Raw genomic sequence first — 6,864 nt, forward strand, 5'->3', positions numbered from 1 at the left:
TAAAAAAAAAATTTTTAAATAAAAAATATATATATATATAATAAAAAAAAAATAATAAAAGAAGAAAATTATGAGAAAGGAGAGAATGTTTTCGGATTGGGGGACAGAAAAAAAGTACGTATGTTGGAGAGTGAGGGGCAGAAAACCGTTTCTGCAGGTAAGGACGCGGGGGATGGCAGGGCATACGGAATTGGGTACGGTTGGATTTGGGGTATACAAATCGCACAAAAGGCACAGGGAGAGGAGGAGGAAGCAAGGGGAGGAGGATTTCAGACAGCTTCTGGGGTTTTCATCTCCGATCATCATCCAGCCGTAGGGGATCCACCATTTGACAAAGGCCAGCGGATACACGTAGCTAGCAGCAGCCAGTAGAGCTCCGAGAGGTAAGCACCTTGCTCACTTCACTTGTGTGGTCATATACGCTTACTGCATTATACTGCCTTTTATGCTTATTTCGTTTTGCTTGAGTATGTCTGTGGTGAGTCTTCCACATTCTCCTTCCTAGATTCTTATTGCACACTTTCATCCCTTCCCTCTTCGTTTTCACCTCCAACTCTGGATCTCCAGGACCTGGACTTCAAACTCCATTCTCAGTCACCCAATCTTCATCCATCATCCACCCTCACTGAAGAGAGGGACCGCTCTCTCCATTCCCATATCTTCACCCCTTTCATCTTCATCCCTTTCGAACACCCCAACAAACATAACCCATCATCCATTACACCTATCACCGCTCAAAAAAACACCGTTGATGCCGCCATTCATTCGTCAGATACTCCCTTCACCATCCAAATTCACCCATGGCCATATCTTGACACTCACGGCTACCACCAACACCCTTCCAGTCACCTTCTCCTTCCACTCCCATTTTTCATAGACCGGGGACTAAGCCTTCAAGCCTCCCTTCATTTCCAATCATCACCACCAGCAAAGGATTTGAACCCCTGAAGCTCGAAAGAACATTCAATAATCATCTCTCAACAAAATTGATCTCTTTCTATCCTCATGACCATCATTTTCACTCGCCCATTGAATCGTCTCCCTCAATATCCATTCATCTTTCATTTTGTCCTCCATCTGGTTCAATACCTGAAAAACAGAGAAGAACTCACTCGGTTTCTAACCTCAACCATGTTTCCCATCACTTAAACTCATCTCAGCACCCAAAACAGAAAATAGATATCAGAGGGGTATGGGAATAATCGTCGGCTGCAAGTTCTAATCTCAAACGGAGGAGGAGAGATTTCGCCTCGACCGGCGACGGCTCCGGTGGCTCGCAGCTGCCAGTCGGATGGAGGTTGGGCGTGCAGCGGGGGCTGGAAGCAGTAACGCCGTGGCCGCCGTTTGGTTTCGAGAACACTTGCTGTCGCCGGCGGTGTCAGGACTGGTGGAAGTCGTCGGAGCTGCGGTCAGTTCTGACTAAGGCGTGAGCACACCGACAGCGAGTGGAGAGCGACCTTGGATCTCTGGAGCTGAGTATGAGTGTTGGGAATGAAAGGGGAAAGCTGAACCCCTAGGGGATTCTAGGTCAGAAAGGCCACCCTGGGCCGGTGCTAGGCCAAGCCCAAAGGTGAACGCTCGTTTTTCAACTCTTAACGAACGCTAGTTACTCCCTCTTTTCTCACGTTCGTTTTTCAACTCTTTCCGAACGCTCGTTATTCCAACTTTTCGAACGCTCGTCTTTTAGCCTTTTCCGAACGCTCGTTTTTCAACTCTTTACGAACGCTCGTTACTCCCTCTTTTCTCACGTTCGTTTTTCAACTCTTTACGAACGCTCGTTACTCCCTCTTTTCTCACGTTCGTTTTTCAACTCTTTCCGAACGCTCGTTATTCCCGCTTTTCGAACGCTCGTCTTTTAGAATTTCCGAACGCTCGTTTTTCAACTCTTTACGAACGCTCGTTACTCCCTCTTTTCCGAACGCTCGTTTTTCAACTCTTTACGAACGCTCGTTACTCCCTCTTTTCTCACGTTCGTTTTTCAACCCTTTTCGAACGCTCGTTACTCCCTCTTTTCGAACGCTCGTTTTTCAACACATTCCGAACGCTCGTCATTCGGCCCCCTTTCCCAGCGTCCGTTTGCCAACTCCCCAACGAACGCTCGTCCCCAACGAGCGCTCGTCATTCAGCCCCTTTCCCAGCGTCCCAATGAACGCTCGTCCCAACGATCGCTCGTCCCAACGAACGCTCGTCCACAACGAGCGCTCGTCACTCAGCCCCTTTCCCAGCGTCCGTTCGTCAAATTCCCCAACGAACGCCCGTCGAAATGAACGCTCGTCCCAACGAACGCTCGTCCCCAACGAGCGTTCGTCACTCAACCTCCTGTCCCAAACAACGCTCGTCATCTACCCTCCTGTACTCAACGTACGTTCGTCATATCACCCACGAACGCTCGTCATCCAGGCTACTTTTCTCAACGTACGTTCGTCAATCCCCCCAACACTCGTTCCTCCTCATTCTCAACGAACGTTCGTTAATCCACCCAACGAACGCTCGTTCTTTCTCCCCACTTTCAACGAACGTTCATTAATTCCCCCCAACGCTCGTTCCTCCTCCTCATTCTCAACGAACGTTCGTTAATCCCCGAAACGAACGCTCGTTATTTCACTTCATTCCCAACGTCCGTTCATATTTTCCCCAACGCTCGTTATTTCACTTCATTCCCAACATCCGTTCATAATTCCCCCAACGCTCGTTATTTCTCCTCGTTCTCAACGTCCGTTTATGATCCACCCAACGCTCGTTATTTTTATTTGTTTGTTCTTCTTATTTCATTTTATTCTATTTCATTTATTTTGTCTATCTTATTTCATTTGTTTTATTTATTTCTTTTATTTTTATTTTATTTATTATTTTATTTTCTTCTATCTACTCATTCTACATATTTACTTATCCTAAAATATATATTTAATGATGCAATATTTACAATTTAAATAAAGGAATTTATCAAAAATGTTTTAAGGGTTTAGGCACATGTGTGATCGCACGCATCGTCCTTGTGCTGAAAACCTTTTCTCTTTCTTAATTGAAATTACAAAAAAATGTTTTAAGGGTTTAGGCACATGTGTGATCGCACGCATCGTCCTTGTGCTGAAAACCTTTTCTCTTTCTTAATTGAAATTACAAAAAATGTTTTAAGGGTTTAGGCACATGTGTGATCGCACGCATCGTCCTTGTGCTGAAAACCTTTTCTCTTTCTTAATTGAAATTACAAAAAAATGTTTTAAGGGTTTAGGCACATGTGTGATCGCACGCATCGTCCTTGTGCTAAAAACCTTTTCGCTTTCTTAATTAAAATTACAAAAAATATGTTTTAAAGGTTTAGGCACATGTGTGATCGCACGCATCGTCCTTGTGCTAAAAACCTTTTCTTTTCCTTAATTAAAATTACAAAAAAATATGTTTTAAAGGTTTAGGCACATGTGTGATCGCACGCATCGTCCTTGTGCTAAAAACCTTTTCTTTTCCTTAAGTAAAATTAACCAAAAAATATGTTTTAAAGGTTTATGCACATGTGTGATCGCACGCATCGTCCTTGTGCTAACAACCTTTTCTCTTTCTTAAACAAAATACAAAAAAAGGTATAAAATCTTCAAAAAACCCGAAAACATCAACAATTTTAAACAACAAATAGTCTTGCTACCCAGAACTACGTGATCCTTGATTCTCCATCAAAAGTGGAGATACGTAGGAGCAAGGCTAGTCCTTGTCAGGCTCACTTTCCCAAAAATCCAAATTTATCCATAATCATTTTCCAAACAAAATTTTCTAAACAATTTTCAAACAAATTTTCAAGCAGTTTTCTAAAAGAACTACGTAACCCTGATTTCTCATTTTGAATGAGAATACGTAGGAGCAAGGTCAATCCTTGTCGGGCTCAAAAAATTAAAAAATATGTTTTGTTTATTTAGAATTTTATTTTAGGGGATAGTTAAACATTTTGAAAACCACATCATATTCGTGCATTTAGTTAAAGGTACTGCCTTAGGGCAGGCGTTGTAGGGTGCTAATACCTTCCCTACACGTAACCGACTCCCGAACCCAGAATCTGGTTTTCGTGGACCGTGCTTTATCGTTTTATGGTTTTTCCGTAGTTTTCCAGAATAAACTATGGTGGCGACTCCAAATCTCTTTTTCAAAACCCGCGTTTTTCTTTTTGGATCGTCGTCCCGTCGCGATTCCGGTTGCGACAGATAAATAATTCTTTTTTATAACATCAACGTCTACAAATTCAAATTTTGTAAGGTTTGTTAAGTTCAAAACTAATATAAAAAATAATAATAATAATAATCATATTCCATATATGATATTATAAAATTAATATAACAATATTAAATGAATCAAAACAATAATAATAATAATAATAATAATAATAATAATAATATGCAAAGATGAAAATTAATAAAATCAAACCATTCTTATCATAATAAGAATATAAGATAAAATCGTAAAAGAGACAAAAAAAAATTAGAAAGAATTTGGATTGAGATACATAAATTATTATTTATACAAAAAGGCTTAGAGTAACTCAATTTACTATGTATCTTATTATAAAATAAAGTTTTTAATAAAGAGAAATAAGAAGAAGAAGAGATAATAAGAGCGAATGCACACTAACTTTATTTTATTTATATGTATTTTTAATAAGATAATCTCTTTAATGTTAAAAGAAAATCTTTATCGATTTTTATTTTAGGTTTAAATGCTTACTTCGTCCCTATGTTAAGAGGTGAATTTCTGTTTAGTATCCAGTTTTAAAAGTGAAGACATTGAATCCCAAAATTGTAAAAATTGTATAAATAAAGTCCTATCCGTTAAGTTGGTAGGAACGGCATTAACTTCACGCTTGCGTGACTGCATTTTTTTCTCTCTCCTCTACTCTTCCTGCCACCTTTTTCTCTCTCTTTTCTATTTCTCTTGGTCCACCACAATCTTCTACGATTTTATATTCTCCTCCAACCGAGTTCATCTTTCCCACCTACACATAGAGAACCTAGAAACCCATACACAGAAAACCCAAGAACCTACACACAGAAACCCAGAAGCCCTTCTTCAATCTTCATTTATTTGTATTCACGAACACGGTCCAGTTTAATACTACTCCCCATTCTCTTGTACTCATCCTCTACAGTAGTGCGACTCTGCCGCTTCTTCACCTCCTCCGCCTTCCTCTCAGCCTCCGCCTGCTCCTCTTCCCGCGGTTGCCTCAGCTCCACCTTCGTCACCTTTGGCACGGGTATCGACACCCGCCTTCTTGTCCACCTTTTTCATCGCCTTCTCCAGCTCCTTCTCTCCCTAGCGACCTCCATTGTTGGCTTCACCAAATCTCGAGTCCATCAAAAATCCAAGCCAAGGACAGTCTCTTCCATCAGGTTTGTAATCAATCCACCGATTGATTTTGACTTTGCTCCCCATTCTTCCCTTAGATCTTCTTTCCTTCATCTCTGCCCGATTAGAATCTCATTCACATTCCATTTCACCGATTGAAATCAGATTCTAGCCACTTCCACCGTTTAAATCTTCCTTTGCTCCATTTAAAAGGTTTTCCTTCGATCAATCTCTCCTTCCCATCGTTTAATCGGTCCATCTTATGGTCTCTGCTTCATTTAGGGTTTTGCACAATTAAAACATCCCAAATCCTCAACCCTAGAAATTACATCGAATAAACCTTCACTTTAGGGTTCACCGTTTGCTTTCTCTATCTTCCGCTGTGCTTCTCATGGTTCCTTGCTGATATGCCTCGACCTGGACCTATCAGGGGAACTATGCAATCAGAAAACGTAGGAAAGGTCCAGCAACAAGTGGGGAATTAGAAGGAGGAGGAGGCATTGAGGGGTCATTAAACTGGCCCGGTGGCGTAGACAATGAAAATGGTGTGGATGCCAAGGGAGGAGCAGGAGGAGTGAGTATGAAAAAAAAGGCTCCTCAACCATGGTAACAGTTGACGAAAAAGATGTCATACCCTGTAGGTTGGTGAAGGTTTCACAATAGGTTGTTGCGCGAGAATGATGGAGAAGGGGGTGGGTCGGTGGTGTTCTGGTTACACGAAGCTATGGAGTTTTTTGGTGAAGAAGGTGAGTGTGATGGATTCGCAGTGGCTTCGCGATTGGGGAATTTCTGATTGCAGGTCTGTGTTGATGGTGGTGGTGGTCAGGCGAAATAGAGTTTGATGGCGGTGAAGATGATCAGCAGTGGTGCTAGGTTGCGGTGGTGGCTTGTGGTGGTCCACTTCCCACAATACACCTCTGTCCATTCCCATCCTCTCCTTATTCCTCTTCCTCCACTTCTACATCCTCATCACCACCGTCCAGGACCACTTCTCCCTCGTCACCATCAAACTCCAAAAAGAGAAAAAGAAAAAATAAAATGTCCGTTTATGAAAATTATAAAAATCATTAATGTAGAAAGAGAAAAAGCTGAACGTTACAGAAAAAACAGATAAGAAAAAAAAAATCAGATTTTATAACCACGTCAGCACGGACTTAATTCCGTTTATACTAATTTAACGGAAGAGACTTTATTTATTCAATTTTTACAACTTTAGGACTTAATAGATTCAATTTTAAAACCAGATACTAAATAGAAATTCACCTTTTAATACGGAAAGGAAGTAAACATTTAAGCCTTTATTTTTTTTTATTTCCCTGCTTATTCCATCTGATTAATGTACTTTCTTCATAAGCACTACGTTTCGTTACTGTTCATATGCAGAAACAAACGGATCCTAAGAATTTTTGACCATGTCCTCTAAGACTTCAATTTATTTTTAAAAAATTATATATCAAGTTAATAATACGAATATAAACTCTAAATAAATCGTTATCTTATTTTTCTTTTTTATATTTAAAACGTATGTCATTGTAATGG

The sequence above is a fragment of the Vigna umbellata genome, chromosome 7 (genome assembly GCF_029865625.1).
Source record: "Vigna umbellata cultivar VRB3 chromosome 7, Vumbellata_1.0, whole genome shotgun sequence".
NCBI lineage: Eukaryota > Viridiplantae > Streptophyta > Magnoliopsida > Fabales > Fabaceae > Vigna > Vigna umbellata.